We start from the raw sequence: 17,320 nt of genomic DNA, 5'->3' as shown, positions 1-17,320 counted from the left end.
TGCTGCTGCTGGGGCCCAGGAGGAACCGCCATGAGGGCTTGCCTCCCTGGGCCCAGCTATGAACCAGGGACCTTTTGCTTCTTTTTTATCCTCTAGGACTTCTTTTATTTCCCTGCACCCTGTGAGCGCTTGGCTATGTGCTGCTGGGGGGAGCTGGTCTCTGCAGCGCTGGGCTGCATCGTGAGTGCAAGGGGAATCCCGGCATAGGACAACAATGCACACGACAGCAAAGAGCTCTTCAGCATCGTGAAAGAACTCTCAAACTCCAGCACCAATGCCAACGACATCCCGCCCTCGCAAGAACTGTGTGACTGGCCACCTTCTTCCACCAAAAAATCGTGGACATCCACAACAGTTTCAACACCACGACCGCCCCGACAACGCCAGACCCCACCCCTCCTACGAACACCACCTGCCTCAATGGCCTTATCTCCTGGACCAACGTCAACGATGACGAAACATGCAAGATTATGAACTTCATCCACTCAGGATCTCCGTCAGACCCCTGCCCACACCACATATTCAACAAAGCAGGCGCAACCATTGCACCCCTACTACGGAAGGTAATCATCTCCTTCGAGACAGCCACATTCCCGGAAAGCTGGAAGCAAGCTAAGATCAACGCCCTTCTCAAGAAGCCCAAGGCGGACCCCAAGGACCTCAAGAATTTCTGTCCCATCTCCCTGCTCCCGTTCCCGGCGAAGATCATCGAGAAAATCGTCAACACACAGCTGACCCGCTACCTCGAGACTAACATACATTCTAGACCTGTCCAAGTCCGGATTCCGAAAAAAACGCAGCAGCGAGACAGCCCTCATCGCCGTCACAGACGACATCAGGATCCAACTAGACAACGGCGAAACATCAGCCCTCATCCTCCTGGACCTGTCAGCCACCTTCGACACGGTCTGCCACTGCACACTAAAGACACGACTCGAAGAAGCCGGAATCCAAGTGAAGGCCCTGGACTGGACCACATCCTTCCTCTCAGGCATAACTCAGAGCATCCGCCTCCCCCCCTTCCGCTCCGAAGCCACCGACATCATCTACGGCGTACCCCAGGGCTCATCCCTCAGCCCGACGCTGTTCAATGTCTACATGGCCCCCCTCACCCACATCGCCCGCCAGCACGACCTCAACATCATCTCCTATGCCGACGACACCCAGCTCATCCTCTCCCTCACCAAGGACCCGCACACCGCCAAAACCAACCTCCACGAGGGAATGAAGGCCGTCGCCGAATGGATGAGGAGCAGCCGACTGAAGCTCAACTCGGACAAGACAGAGGTCCTCATCGTCGGATCCAAACCCTCGGCCTGGGACGACTCCTGGTGGCCAACCACGCTAGGAACAGCACCGACACCCACCGACCACGCACGCAACCTAGGAATCATCCTCGACTCCTCCCTCTCCATGTTAAAGCAGGTCAACGCCGTCTCCTCCTCCTGCTACAACACCCTCCGCATGCTACGCAGGATCTACAAGTGGATCCCCACCAAAACAAGAACAACAGTGACACAGGCCCTCGTCAGCAGCAGGCTGGACTACGGCAACGCACTCTACGCAGTTATCCCGGCCAAACACCTGCGACGACTACAACACATCCAAAACGCCTCCGCCCGACTGATCCTCGACCTCCCCTGTCACAACCACATCACCCCCCCACCTGAGAGACCTACACTGGCTCCCCATCGACAAGAGGATCACCTTCAGGCTACTCTCCCACGCACACACAGCACTCCACAACACCAGACCAGCCTACCTCAACAGCAGACTCAGCTTCTACACCCCCACCCGCCCGCTCCACTCTGCCAGCCTCGCCCTGGCCGCTGTCCCCCGCATCCAACGAACAACCTCCGGCAGTAGATTCTTCTCCTACCTCGCCGCCAAGTCCTGGAACACCCTTCCTACCCACATACGGCAGACCCAAGAGGCTCTTTAAAACCTGTCTCTTTGAGCGGTAGCGGCACCCTCTCCCCTCAGCGCATTGAGACTCTCACGGGTAAGTAGCGCGCTTTATAAATACATTGATTGATCCCCCCTATGCATCTCATGATTAAGCTGGAGCTTACCCCATATTGTGGATTTTATTTAGGAGAGCGGGTGCGCACCCAGCTCTCACGCTACTTTTAATGGCGGGTGCCCACCCTGCATGACCGCTAGGTTTACTCTGGGGGCGGGTGCCCACCCCGCTGCTGTGTGGCCCTCAAGGGGACCCCAGACGTGGGGATCCCCCTGGGTGTAGAAGAAAAGTAGGAGCCCACCCTGCATTAGCATAGAATCAAGTAAATTACCGAAACAGGCCGCCGCGCTGCCAGTGGCGTCCCAGAAGTCAGGCAGGAGCCGCCTGACCGGGGCTGGAGCTATGCGCCCTCTGGGGCGGAAGCTGCAGCCAGTGAACAAGCGGAGCTCCCCTGCATGAGAGAGAGCCCTGCGGGCAGCGGCAGTGTGATGTTGGTGGTGGAGGGGGCCCGAGGCACATTGTCGATGCCTGCCCCCGCTGCATTGAGTGGGAGCCCTGTGTGTTCCCAAGAGGAGCACCCGAGGAGCCAGCGAGAGGAAGAAGAGCTCAGTCTCCAAGGAATGGTGAGTGGGGCTGAGCTTGCTGTTATCAAGCTCTGGTAACCCTGAAGGTGGGAGCATTTCCTTCTTTGCAGTTTGGGGGCAAATTGTATTGCAGTCTAGTAGGGGGCTGTGACGGGGCACATTGTCGGTGCCTTCTCCCCTGTGGTCGCCCCCGCCCCCTTGGGGCACAGTGGTGCCAGTTCTGCCAGGGCCATATTCTACAGTTGCCCTGCTGGACAGTGGGCAACTGCCACGATGGGGGCAAGTGTATTTGGAAGGCCCCAGTGGAAGCCCCGAGGGCACAGTTGTGCCAGGGCTGATTAGTGATTCCCAGATGCACCGCACCAACGTGGGCAGCCGCAACATGTTGGGCACCTTTTGGTTGTAGAGTCCCTGAGGGGGACAGAAGAGGCACAGTGGTGCCAGGCCTTGTTCTTCACAGCTGCACGGCAAGTAGCATCAGCTGCAATGTTTAGGCCACAGTTCTTTGGGGGGCATGTTTGAAGGAGACAGGAATGAGATGCACTCCTCTGCCCCAATGCAATGGCACACTTTGGATTCTGCTGCATTGGCAGCAGCTCTGACATTTGGGACTTAGGGACTGTGAGGTTTGTAGTGCGCCAGGCCCTAATGTAATTTATGTGGTGCTAAGAAATGTGATTCATCTACTATGATTTACACACTCTGTTTTATACCTCTAACTGTGGTTTATGTATGATGTTATTTGCAAACAGTGGTTTATGCTAGTGAGATTATTCTCTACTGTGAGTTATGCATAATGTATTTATGCTTGTGAGATTATTCTCTACTATGAGTTATGCATAATCTATTTATGCTGGTGAGGGTATTGTCTAATGTGTTTAGACTTATGAGATGATCGCAGAGTGTGTTTATGCTGGCGACGATGGCGCAGAATGTAATTCACGCCTAAATGTGATACTGTGCATAATATGGTTTATGTTACAGGATGATGCGGAGTACAGTGGTTGCAAGTGATTACTGGATGTACGTTTATGATATGTCCTACATTTACTAAGTTCACTTTGTGGTGGTTCTGACAGTGGTCCATTTGGCCCTGTCAGGTGTACATAATCCCTTGTAGATATTACCTAGAGCCATGTGGCACAATGTATATTATGTGATTACCATTCTACCGTGTTATGAGAATACAAAGGCTGTTTTTGATATAACCTTGTGTGGAGTTCCTTTTGTGGTGTGCCTGGTATGTTGTTGCTGTGTGCGTGCACCAGCGCTTTACACATTGCCTCTGGGATAAGCCTGACTGCTCATGCCAAGCTACCAAGGGGGTGAGCAGGGGTTATCTTTGGCATGTAACTCCCTTCCCTGACTAGAGGGTTGGTCTCTGCCTGGCTTTGGCGCAAGACTTAGCCAACCAGATATCCCATTTCTAACAAGTATCATGCTTTAGGGTGCCCACCCTGAAATAATAAACATGCATAAAAAATGCTGACCCATGCTGATGGCAATTATAGTAGCATGAGGGCTGCACCAGGATAGGTTGGAGTGGGCTGCCTCGCCGTTCCTGCAGGCATGGGGGCTAGTGCCTGCTCTCCACCCAGCTGTCTAAAACAGCGGACTGGAGAGGTTTAAAATGCTATGGTAGGCTTGCCGTCACAGGACAGCCTGCCCCCTGCCCCTGTGCTGCTTGAAGCAGATGTGTGTAGCACTTCATAGTGGTCAGAAAATGCTACAGCAATTTCTTTCCTTGTTCTGTGAACCGTTCCCTTAGTGCTACAAATCTCCAGGAACCAATTATTTACCCTTTCTCTATTCTCTAACCAGGCTATCATTTTGTTGGACTTGTCCCCCTCATCATAAAGTCATTGTTGTGTCGCTCTGGCCTGTGCCCGAGCTCTATCCTCTGCTATATCTCTAATTTGTTGTTGTTTGAGTCTGAGTCGATGTCTAACAAGTAGGTCAGGAACGTAGCCACCCAGTGTCAGTGTTTCAGGCATAAAAATCTTATTTTCCAGGGCCTCATATGTTAATCTCGGTTGCTTCCTCCTCCACCCTTCCAGGGCCTTGGCATATCCTCGTCTCACCGTCTTGTACACAGTGCCCACGTTATCTCCAGGTATTGTTCCGTCTTATCTTATCCTTAAAGTATTTGTCTTTAAAGAGCGGAGGGTCTAATCTGAGTGGCAGTGTATCATCTCTGGTTGGACCCTGTGGTAGCTCCTCCACCGGTGAGTGATCTGAAATACCACACGCCTTATGGATTGCACCCCGAAATAATAGGGCTGCACTAGTGGAGTGTGTCAGAAGGTAATCTAGGTGGGAGTAGCCCTCATGAACTGCTGAGTGGAATGTGAATTGTTTAATCCCAGGATTATGTTCATGACATATAACCACCAGCCCTATTGCATTTACAAATGCTCACTGGGGCTCCATGCCTATTCCCTTGTCCGATCTCGATACCCTATCCCTTCTCGAGTCCATAGTGGCATTCATGTCTCCATGTCTCCCCCCAGTAATAGGGTGCTTACCAGCATTTCCAACAATAGCGTACTTAATGCAGGCAGGGCGTCAGCATGGAGTTTTGGTGTTACATATAACAAGCATACATTGAGGACCATACCCTCTCATGTACCAGTCAGTACACCAAATCTGCCCAATTGATCAATGCAAGTTTTACTTAGGACAAAGGGAAGAGAAGATCTGACCAGTATCCCCACCCCTCTAGATCTCAAAGTGAATCCTGTGTGTGCAAGCAGAGTGTAACCATATCGATCCATGGCTTTATAGTGATTAAGGGCCATATGTATCAACATTCCGTTTTGCGATTCCTAAATAGCGATTTTTAAGGAAACGCTATTTAGAAATCGCAAAATAGTATGTATGTAGGAAATCGCTTCTTTTTAGCGATTCCTTAAAAATTCCTTAATTGCGATTAGCTAATTGCTAATCGCAATTAAGGAATAATTTCCCATTCATTTCTATGGGTCAGGATGCCCATAGTAATGAAGGGGGAACTTGCGATTCGCAATTTGCTAATCGCAAATTGTGAATATTTTCAAGGGTGCAGGGGTGTCTCAAGAACACCCTGCTGCACCCCTGAAAATGGCATGTGTTCGCATATGGCGCACATACATGCCCTAAGGGCATGTATGAGCGTTACATGGCACCTTTTGATGTTTAAAAAAATGCTTTTTTAAAAGAATTCGCAACTTACCACCAACTATAAGTTGGTGGTAATTTGCGAATCCTTAATGGCATTTTGGAATGTTTTTTTCCTTGATACATTGCATTTAATGAATCGCAAAATTTGCAATTCCTAAAATGCAATTGCAAAATAAGGAATGGCAAATTTAGCGATTACTTATTTTGCACCAAAAATGTTTCATACATACCATTTAGCGAAAATGGGTTCGCTAACGCCGGAATTCTGCGAATTTCGGCGTTTGCGAACCCATTTTGCTTTGATACATATGGCCCCTAACCTTTAAGTGTGTCTCTTGTAGTAGCACTATGTCTGGAGCATGCCTACGAAGGTACTGGAGAACTAAAGTGCATTTTATCTTATTGCCCATATCATTGACGTTCCACGTCATAACTCTGAGTACATTGTTGACATGAGATTGTCTCGTGCATGGGCCAGGCGGTCTATTCCATCAGATAGGGCAGTCATGATGTCTACTCCGATAAGGTCTTGATTGATGCCCATTTGTACTGTGGATCTAGAATGGTGTCCCTCGCCTCACCCCTCCTGGTGTCAGCTTCTAAATCTCTACATGTGCCAAGCAGAACAACAGATAAAGTAAGATAACCAGTCCACTTAGGAAGTGAAAACAAAACCCCCAGGTATAGAACTTCCTCCTCCCTCCTACCCTGCACTGTGGGTTCGAAAACTCCCACCACTCCAATTTGTAGAGTGCCTGTTACCCCATACACAACACAAAGAGTAGGGTGGGCTTGCACTGCAGTGAAGGCCCACTGAAAGTCCACTACCCCCCATTGGAGTGGAAGTGAGATACCATCATTAGCGATTGCATGGAACAACATTTCAAACCATAAGATAGCCAGTTTTGAAAGATTAGATCTTAGCTTTATAGACAGTCTCAGTCTACAGGTCCGTCAATTCAGTTGAGTCTCATACGAGTATCTTGGGAAACTTCAGGTCATTCCCAACTCCTGGGGAACTCATGGAAGATAAACCGCAGCACACTATCACTCCATGTTGGTCCCGGGGAATTTTGTCTCTGTGAGAGGCAGTCTGTATTCTCAGGAGGAATTCGTATCTCAGCAATCTCAGATGTTATGTTGTCTTGTTTCTTTTGTCAAGACCTTCCTAGCGCTAGCAGAGCTGCCACTAAAATCTAAGTTACACCAGTCCCTTAACAAAGATCTTATACTACAGAGACTTCAGCTTAAAGCACAAACACAAATCTCACACAAGTATACATCCAGGATTCAAGGAAAGACTCTAAAGAACTAGCAGGCAGGATTACTGAAGCTGAATCATATATCAGCTGTCTTGTGGACAAAATATCAAAATCACAGAGAATGCTCCAAAATTGCTTCTCTCTCCATGGGCATTACAGATTTAGAAAATGACAATGACAATTACAAAAGCCATGTGGGGATATTCAGTCTCAAGGAGGGTGTGGAGGATGCAGCCAAATCATGTTAGGAAATTCTTGAATCCTGGATGCCTCGTAAATTACGACTATCCTTCAACAAAAACGTTATAATCAAGACAGCTCATCCAGTTACTTCTGATAAGCCTTCTACGGATTCAGTTAAAAGTATGAAACATTAGAGCCATCAGCGTCAGACCTTTGAGATATAAGCACGCGTGAGAAATTCTCAACTACATGAAAAAACATAAATACACATCCTGTGAAGGAGCAAAATTCAGCATTGCTCAAGACTGATCCAAGGACATTGGTTGTGTTGCGGGCAATACCCCCAGAAGGTCACAGTGGGGATGACAGGTGTGGTTAAGTCTACGGTGAAAGAGAACTGTCTTGGGGGGAGATTACTCTTCTCAGACAGGAAATGGAAAGGAGATGCCCCTCTGTGACCCCACATCAGCCAATGAGGACTTTAATCGCTGGATCTCCAAATTCCTAGACTCTGTGCTCCCTTTAAGCTGCACGGAATCTAAGCAGAGCTCCAAAACTGCCCCCTGGTACTCTCCCGCACTCCCTGCATTAAAATCCAAATGCAAACGCCTGGAAAGGAAGTGGAGATTGGACTTCTCCCCCGCTACTAAAGCAACTACAGACTCATGCTCAGAGCCTACAAAAAGGAGATTAAAACAGCTCAATCAGCGTTCTATGCAGAAAAATCAATACAGCGGCCTCCAAACCAAAAGAAATCGCAAAAACCCTTCTAAAGCACCGAGAGCAGCCCCTCGGCCCTGGCAATGCCCAAGTCCGCTGTAACAACTTAGCGGAGTTCTTCTCTAATAAAATTCAAACTATCTACTCCTCTTTTCCGCCCCCCTCTACCAGTGCTCAACCATTAATCATTCCTATTTTGGATACCTACCCCACGGTTTCCCTGCAATCCTTTCCTCCACTCAACCCCACTATATTAAATTCCATACTACCCCAGGTAAAATCAGGCTCTCCCAACGACCCGGCCCCCCCTCGCTCTATGATTATGGTAACTGATAATATTCTCCCTACAGTACTCAACCTACTTAACTCCTCCTTAGTCACAGGCGTAGTTCCATTACCCTGGAAACGTGCGATGGTTAAGGCCCTTCTAAAAAAAAACGAATCTCGACCAGTCTTACCTAAAAAACTACAGGCATATCTCCCTTCTCCCCTGGATAAGGAAAATACTCGCAAAATATGCCAATGCCACACTGGTAGACTTCATTGAGTCTAACCACCTGCTCAATGCTTCCCAAACTGGCTTTCGCCCCAAGCATGGTACCGAAACTGCACTATTGGCAGTGACGGAGGAGGCACGGAAGATCTTGGACCAGGGAGGATCAGCGGACATAATCCTCCTGGACCTTAGTGCCGCCTTCGACACTGTTAATCATAGCACACTTCTCTCACGGCTTGCGTACATCGGGATCTCGGGTAAGGCAATATCCTGGCTTGAATCGTTCCTTACCGACCGTTCTTTTCAAGTATTTGAGGGCTCTTTTACTTCTCTAAGCAAGTCTCTTCCCTGCGGTGTTCCCCAGGGCTGGTCCTGAGCCCTACATTGTTTAATGTTTATATGAGGCCACTAGCTGAGGTTGTTCGTCCTTTTGGAATCAAAATCATCACATACCCGGACGACACCCAGCTAGTGGTATCCCTGAACCAACTAAATACGATTCAAGACAACTTAGGACCTGCCTGGAAGAAGTTTCCAACTGGATGACCCGGTCATACCTGAAACTGAACGGGGAAAAAACCGAGCTAATGTTCTTAGGTAACCCCTCCCCATTAGCCCTCAAGACACTCTGGCCTCCCTCACTAGGGCCGCCTCCCACCCCCAAGGAAAAAATTAAGAGCCTTGGCATATGGCTCGATAAATCTCTTAACTTAAACGCCCAAGTAACTAAACTATCGGCAACCTGTTTTGGCCTACTTAGGCTAATATGGGAGATCCTTCCTTTACTGCCCTTCGAAGCTAGGAAAATAATGGTCCAAGGTCTTATCGTCTCCAGACTGGACTTTGTAAACGCCCTCTACCTAGGTGCCCCCCAATCCACTCTTAACATTGTCCAGATTGTACAGAACTCCGCTGCACGGACTCTTCTCCAAATCCCCCGGCGCCTTTCGATAAAGTCCGGACTGAGTAGCCTCCACTGGTTGCCAGTAAGACATAGAATTGAGTTCAAGACTCTCTGTATCTCCCATCAAGCCTTCTGGAAAACTGGTCCGTCTATCAATCACTCTCTGATCACTCCATATAATCCAGCAAGACATGTCAGATCATCATCCTCTTCTCTGGTGACAGTCCCCAGGATCAAAAAATCCAGATGCGGAGGCCGGTCCTTTTCATATAATGCCTTAAAACTCTGGAACTCCATCTCCATCAATCTATGCTCAGAACCGAATCTGCTGTGTTTACGCAAGCAGCTAAAAACTCTACTTTTCTCGCACTCTGATTAATCTCCTCTCTTTCCTCAGCACGCACCAGTCTGTAGGACGCCTCAGGGTAGCTATTGCGCTCTATAAATTCTCTTTTCATTTCATTTCATGTGAATAGGTCTACCTCAAGTAACAAGTGTTCTGTCCAGATCCTTAACTCCACAGCAGTGTAGTAAGCCTGGCAAAGGGGAGGAATCCTCCGAGGCACATTGGCGGCATAGAGCGGAACACCCATGGAGAGGTGATGCATCCTTGCCATGCATGTCTTCGCTACAACCACTACCACCTGCACCGGCCAAGCGATTGCGGGACATGCCCTCGGGATAAGGAGGCACTGGATCGCTGGTCCCGGTAAGGGCCTGAGATCTGAGGTGGCTTGATCCAGGTATCGCCCAACTGTCCAGTGGGACAGCCATTGGAGCTGCGCTGCTAGAAAGTATCATTTAAAGGATGGAGCTCCCAAGGCTCCCTGGTCCACCAGCAGCTGCTGTTAAGTCAGAGCAATGTGCACCCGGGCTCCCATATGAGTGTACAGCAGAGAAACTCTAGTTCCTTAAAAAAGGAGTGGGGTATAACAGGGAAATTGTCGAAGCAGTACAGAAGGCGGAGTAGGACCACCGTTTCTGCCATGGCAATTTTGGAGATAGGTGCCAAAGGGAGGGACCGCCACAAGTGCACTTAGATCCGGATGCCTGTCAAGGCCCTGTGGAGGTTCACCTCTTAGATGTCAAGAGGAGTTTGATAAAGGCGGACCCCCAAGTAGCACATTACCTAGGTGTGCCACTTGAGGGGGGCTCAACAAGATATATATCCTGTGGTGTTTGCACAGGGCTGAGTGGGTTTATAACAGACTTTTCCCAGTCAACTCAGAGTACAGCTGTATTCTGCAAGTGTATACTCCAGGGATATTAAGTCAGCCGTCATGTCACACACATAAATGAGTAGATCATCTGCATATTAGGACAAGGACACTGTGCGTGTCCTACACCGGAATTGGTATGCCCTACTCCCGGCCCCTCTCATGCAACCGCACGGCCAGTGGCTCTATCCCAGTGGCTCAGTCCCTCAGCCCACTGCAAAGGAATCTGAGACTAGACAGCCCAGGCGGCCCCAGGACGTTGGGTTGGAGTACAGTAGTTTTGTGTAGGCTGAGAGTGGAGGTCCAAATCCCATTGAGTGAGCACTGCAAACAAGTAATGCTAGATCAGGGTGTCCAATGCCTTCTCTAAATCTAGAATGAGGCAGGCAATCCGGGGGAATTACCCCCACTCCTGGTCCTGCACATGGAAGAGGTGTTGGATATTCTGGGAGGTGCTAATGCCCGGGACAAAGCCGTTTTCATCAGGATGCACTAGCTTCTGGAGGATCTCAGTATATCGACAAGCTACAATCTTGCCTAGGATTTTATAATCTGCCCCGTGAATAGCAGTGGGCCAATAGGAGGCCAGTAGCTTGGGGTCCCTATCTGGCTTGGTGAGGGAGACCAGGAGGGACTTACGAAGTGATTAGGGAAGCTCCCCACCTCCCGTTGCTGCTTCATACATCTCCGCCATCTAGGGCACCAAGAGCGGTGAGAAGTTGCGGAAATACTCCAATGGAAGCCCATCCGAGCCTGGTGTCTTGTTCTGGGAAAGATCATGAATCACCTGTTTTAAGTCCGCTGGTGTTATCTCCATGTCCAGGGAAAGTCTGACGTGGGTTGAGATGTGGGGAACAACAATGTCTAACAGGAACATGTCTATATGCTCCGCCGGAGGTGGTGGGGCATCTAATAGATGGATGAGTAGTACTCATAGAATGCTTGCTCGTATACCAGCCTGGATGCGGACTATAATGCCTGCAATATCAATTACTTTGGTTATAGAAGCAGTTACTGACTCATGCCAGATCAGCCAAGCTATGCGTCTGCCAAGCTTGTCACCTTTCCAATGAACTTTAGCTGCGTGCTCTGTGCAATTATTGTGCAGCACATTTTCAAGAAGGGCAGCGTATGCAGTTTTCACGTCTGCTAGCTGAGGTGAAAGTATTTGATCAGTGTCTTGCCCGGTGCCCAGTCCAGCTAGGGCTTGCTCGGCTGCTGGTATGTCCCTCTCAAAGGTCCTGCGGACTCCTGCTATCAGACAGATACAGGTTCCTCTCCCAACTACATTAAAGGCATCCTATTCTAGCATCTTGGTGGACGCTGCATTGTGGTTTTCAGCAAAGTACTGCCAGATGCATGCACCCTGCTCTTCCTGGAACACCGGGTCCTCAAGAGAGTCCTGCAACAGTTTCCAAGTGGGTGTGGGAGGCAGGGGGGCCCACTTAAGGTCCAGGATGTGCGCACCCTGATCAGAGAATATTTGTCCTAGATAGTCTGCATGCAGAATAAGGGGTATCAGTGAGGGAGGGCAGAGAAAGTGGTTGAGCTGCATGTGCAGGCTATGCAGGATGGAATGGAAGGAGTAGAGCTGAGATGTAGGGTGCTAGATGTCATGTGCCACTCACCTGAATACCACATTCATTCAGTTTTGGTGACAACTGAACCCAAACCCCTCTGAGGACTGCCTACAGTGGCAGTGAACCGTATTTACACAGCACCTTAAGAAGCCCCCAAAGGGAAGGGGGAATGGGAAGGAAACAAAAGAAAAAGAGACCACACTGCTACTGTAGACCACCTCTAATAAGCTTGCACCTGGATTGGGACTGGATCAATGATGTGAGGGTTTTCTCCAGTGTTCATGTATGTCTAGGTTCTCTGGATGTGGGTAGACTGCAAGAAGAGAGATAACTAGCCCTTCTGGAAGACAGACATGAGATGCATCTTTTAGATATATTCATATCAAATCATACCAGACAGGACTCTCTGTAACACTACAAGTGGGGCAGGACAACATTCTTTTATCTAGGATCTCAAAAGTAACTGTAACACACAAAGGCCTGGTGTTAGTCCTGCACTGATGACATATGGCATGCACTCAATACCAACCCCCCCTCTTTACATGCTAGGCAAAACCCACCTTTGTATCAACTGCACAAGTCACAGGGGAAGACTAGTAAACCATAAGATTGTGATCTTCAATAGGGTCAAAGACTCACTGAGCACCTATTAAAGCAATGCTGTGACAATAAACAATAAGCAAATCACTATATACAAGTCTTTTTGTTATTGTAACAATAATTGACAATACAAATCAAACGAAATGTACAAGATAATGTAGTTTGGCACCAGTGTTCAATAGAGCTGGGTGAACAATCAGCTTAATGGTCATAGCAAGTTCATCACAGTATATGCGTTTTTACTATAGGTTACTCACACATGCCTAAAAAAAGAAAGATTGTACCTCTATTGTTAAAGTGTCCTATTCAGAGGCGCGGAGACCTCAAAGAGCGGCACAGAAATGCCAGCTTGACTTTTCTTGTGATGTTTTTTACTTTTTTGCAGGGTTTGAGCTGCAGATATGCTGATGCGTAACGAGGGACGGAAGCCGCCAGCCAAAAGGAAGTAGGAACAAAACACTGCAACCAAGAGTATCGCTGTGGGAGGAAATCCAGGAAGAGTCCAGGTAAGCGGGGTCTCAACGAGGCCAAGCACATGAGGTTAGGCTAGGCGCCTTAAATAAACCAGCATCCAAGCAGCCGCACGAGTGAGTTGTGATAGCAACGTGCAACCGTTGAGCTGGCCATGTGTGTGTTCACATTTGTGGAGGCACTTGCAGGTTCACGCAGTTCCCCATTGTTCGACATGTGGTTTGCCATGAACAACAAATATAAACAAAAAGTACAGAAAACACTACCACTGCCAACATGGATTGCAAGATACTAAATAATGCTACCGCGGTCACCATGGATTGAAATGATCTTAATATATATGGAAGTCAATGCATGTATTATCCACTACCGCTACATATATGACACAATACACAAAATGAAGAGTAATGTCTTTGTATTTTCTGTGCCATTAATGCTATCATGGTAGCTTAAAAGTGCAAACATGAGCCTGCAATGGCAGGAGGAAGCAGAGTCATGACACTGGGACCGCCATGCGTCTGTGATCTCCCATTGGCGTATCAAGGTTCAAAAACAATCTGCCCGACCATGTGGGGGGAACACGGTAGGGGAGGATGCGATCTGTCCAGGGCTATTTCAATCACGCAGTTATAACTCTGCCCAACACCACGGGTCGACTCGGTACTGTGGGCAAGAGCCTCGAAGAGGGTATCCCAGAAGGTTCCCTGCTCAGCATTGGGTGCATCTATGATTCCGATTAGAAATGGCTGACCATCTAGGCAGCCTTCAAGGAGGGTGCAATGGTAATCTCTGTCGATTGTCCTGCTGGTTTCCTGAAAGGAGACCCCTAGGGCATAGCCACACTAGGAAGCCACATGTTTACGCCAAGTAGGTCGTGGTGCAAAAATGTCCCCCAAATGCCAGCACAAACACTTCAGCTCCATGGCTGTGACATGTGTCTCTTGTAGAATAGTAACCTGCATCTGCAGGATGCCAAGTTTGGGAGGTAGGGGACGTGTAAATGATACTGTGTCAACTGGGGAGGGAGATAATCCCAATGCTGAGAGCTTACCACAGCTGGTGGTACTTGCAGAGCATATTCTTCTCCCACTAGTGTATTGGTGGGGGAACCCTAATCGAGGGCCATGCATGGGATAGCCCGAAAGCCCTTTTAAAGGTAGGATCTGAGGTTTGCCGTGGGGGGGCAAGTAGCGGACAGTGGCTAAGAGGCACGCCGCCAGGAGCCTGTGCGTGGCACGGGTCCCAGGGACTGGGCAGGTGTGTGAAGTGTGATGCACTCTGGGGGACCAGTAAGTCACTGATCGCCTGTTTGATGTAAATGAGACATCAGGACAAGACTATGACAGCCGGCCGTCTATCAAAATAGTCATGCAGTGTTCAAATTAGGGTGTCTGCTGTCTGCGGGGTCACCATCGGAGGAGACTGGGAGTCAGAGCAGGGTGTGTTTTCTACATAGGAGAATGTGTGAGGGCCCTTCTAGTCGTCAATGGTGATGGTATTGGGCCCCAAGCTTGTGGTGGCTTGTATCGCCCATTGGCGGACAGAATTGATTTGTTCTAGGTTGGGAGAACATGTCAAGGACACCCAGGAGGCCTCAACCGACACCTGGGCTCCATTGGACACAGTTGCCTGCAGGTGTAAGTCCACCCAATCCCAGGCCTCCCTGGGATCAGTAAAATAGACAGTGGAGCCATTGGGAATGGCCTTGAGGTGGGCGGGGAATGGGAGTGAGTACTGCACCCCTCCGCTGTTGGAGAGGCTGCTTGATGGCCAGAAAGGCGGTACTCTGGTGCTGCACAGACCAGGTATAGTCGGGAAATAGCATAATGAGTTTGACCTTGAGTTGGATAGGTTCTGCTTTTCTGCTCCCATGAAGTATGGCGTCCAGGTCTTCGAAGTGCAGGAGTTTTGCCAGCATGGGGCGGGGAGCAGATCTTAGTGGCATGGACCACACTGGGATGCGGTGCACCCTCTTGAGAGAATGGTAAGGTGTGGTGTCCGATGGTGTGGTGAAGGTTTGAAACCCTGTCTCAAAGTAAGCAAGAGGGTCTGTTTCCTCAATTCCCTCTGACAGCCCCTGAAAACGGATATTACTCCTGTGGGGGTGGCACTCCAAAAACTCCACTCTATTCTCAAGGCACAGGACGTGGTCTTGTAGATCACAAATTGTCGACTGGTTGTCTTTTGCAAGTGGTTGCAGGGTGGTCAGGACCTTTTCACCTCCAGAGACTTTGTCCACAAGTTTGCGGTTGTCTTTACACAGGAAGGTACGATCCGTGGACAGTGTTGCAAAACCTATCCTCCACGGTGAATAGTTAATGGCAACCAGTACCTTGTCCAACTTGTGTGACATGGAAAGGAGGGTGGTATCTCAAGGTATAAGGGTTCCCAGGGCCTCCAAGTGTGGGTTTGCAGGGGTGAGGCCACTGTGGCAGATTGGAGCTGGCCATGTTCTGTGACCATCCTTTGTGTGGGACAATACCACTCGATGAGAGGACTGAGCTGTTTCCTGTGTCAAAGTCGAGGGGTTCCCCAGTGAACACCTGCACGTGGTCTATGGGTCCCCTCTGGTGGTTTGAATCAATATTGTAGGGTTCTTGAGGGGGTTGGGGGGTTTCCCCTACCATCAGGCATATGCACCTCGATTATGGTGTCGGTGCGCAGTGGCCAGGGCATGTGAAAATGAGGGGTAAAGCGAGGGGAGAATGACTCCCAATTTTAGCCACGAGAATATCTCTCTAAGCTCACAACTGTGATTCATGTGCCTCAATTATGGCTCCAGGCTGCTGTCATGGAAGGAGGGAGTTGCTCCAAGTTAGGCAACAGTTGTCTGGGCGGAGTTAATGTCTGGTATCAAGTGAAGACACTCTAGGCCTCTCAGTGATGTCGGAGTGTGTCGTGTTGTGGGTTGACGGGGCTGCAGGAAATTGGCGAGGTGCCAGGGCAAAAATTGACCTCCTAGCGCCCCCTCGGGCTTCACTGTCTCAACACTTACACCTCTATGCTGGTGTTGACTCGGGGAGGAATAGTAGTCTGGCTGCTGGGTACCGACATCCATCGCTGCCGCCACTCACCCATGAGTCAGAGGGTGCTCAGGTTCTCCTGGCAGGTCCAACGAGGGCACCCGGTGGGACGACAAGCAAAATTTCCAGGTAGCGTGCCTGTATTGGTATTGGCTACCATCCACCTGGCGCGGAGTGGGCAATGAGGCGGAAAGAAGGGGCCCCTCACACAGGTGTTGAGAAGAGATGCCAGAGGAAATGGGAGGCCCCCTTGATCCCACGCATAATAGTATGGGCACCAGGTAATGTCAAAGTGCCACGCTAGGTGCACTGAGTTCACCTCCAGCCACAACACGGCACTAGTTCAAGGGATTGGGAAACATCCATTGCAACGCAGTCGTTACATCACACTGCTTTTACAAGGCAACTGTTACAACGCAGCTGCCTTTACATCGCAGGCCATTACAATGCATGTCACTACAACACATGCCGTTACAACACATACCATTACAACACATGCCATTACAACGCATTATAAGGTAAGTAATTGAAGTTTTTTAGTTTTAGGCTAGTTATGAGTTTTGGAGTAGATGGGAATAGTAATTTTTATCCCTACACTATCCAACGCTTTACCTACTGTTGCACTCACTGGGAGTGGAAATAGTAATTTTTACCCCTACACTATCCAACGCTTACCCTACTGTTGCACTCACTGGAGTAGGAATAGTAATTTTTACCCCTACACTATCCAACACTTACCCTACTGTTGCCCTAAAAGTATTATGCATTGTGATGGCATGCATTGTAATTGAAGGCGTTGTAACGGTAGTTTTTAAAAATGCGTTTTAATGGCATGCGTTGTAAAGTCATGCGATGTCATGGTAGTTGCGATGTAAAAACTGTGTTGTAAAAGCATGTGTTGTAATTGTTTGTGTTGTAACGTCATATATTCCAATAGATACCGCCACAGACTAGCCCGATAGAGGCTCCATGGTGCAGGATCAGCCACACTGTAGGATAGCAGGAAGAGGGTTTGTATACAAGATGGAGGCACAATCACTCATGCATGTTTATACCTCGATTACGGAGTCGATTAGTTGGAGGGGAATAGCACCCTCTAGAAACTTATGCAGGGGACCACCTCCCCACGGGCTTTGATTATGGTGCTGATCAGAGGGC

The 17,320-nt window shown here is 49.1% G+C and overlaps 1 protein-coding gene across 1 annotated transcript in view; it reads left to right on the top strand.

Moving 5' to 3' along the window:
- The window catches only part of TMEM200A (transmembrane protein 200A), a 769,591-nt gene that overhangs the window by 393,028 nt on the left and 359,243 nt on the right, over positions 1-17,320 (top strand). Inside the window, exon 4 of the mRNA XM_078648883.1 lies at positions 13,054-13,174. The gene's annotated coding sequence lies outside the window, so the exon portion shown is untranslated. The remainder of the gene's footprint in view (positions 1-13,053; positions 13,175-17,320) is intronic.

This window comes from Lissotriton helveticus, chromosome 6, assembly GCF_964261635.1.
Source record: "Lissotriton helveticus chromosome 6, aLisHel1.1, whole genome shotgun sequence".
NCBI lineage: Eukaryota > Metazoa > Chordata > Amphibia > Caudata > Salamandridae > Lissotriton > Lissotriton helveticus.
The sequence above is the reverse complement of the archived record's forward strand: the minus strand, read 5'-3'. Positions and strand labels throughout refer to the sequence as shown.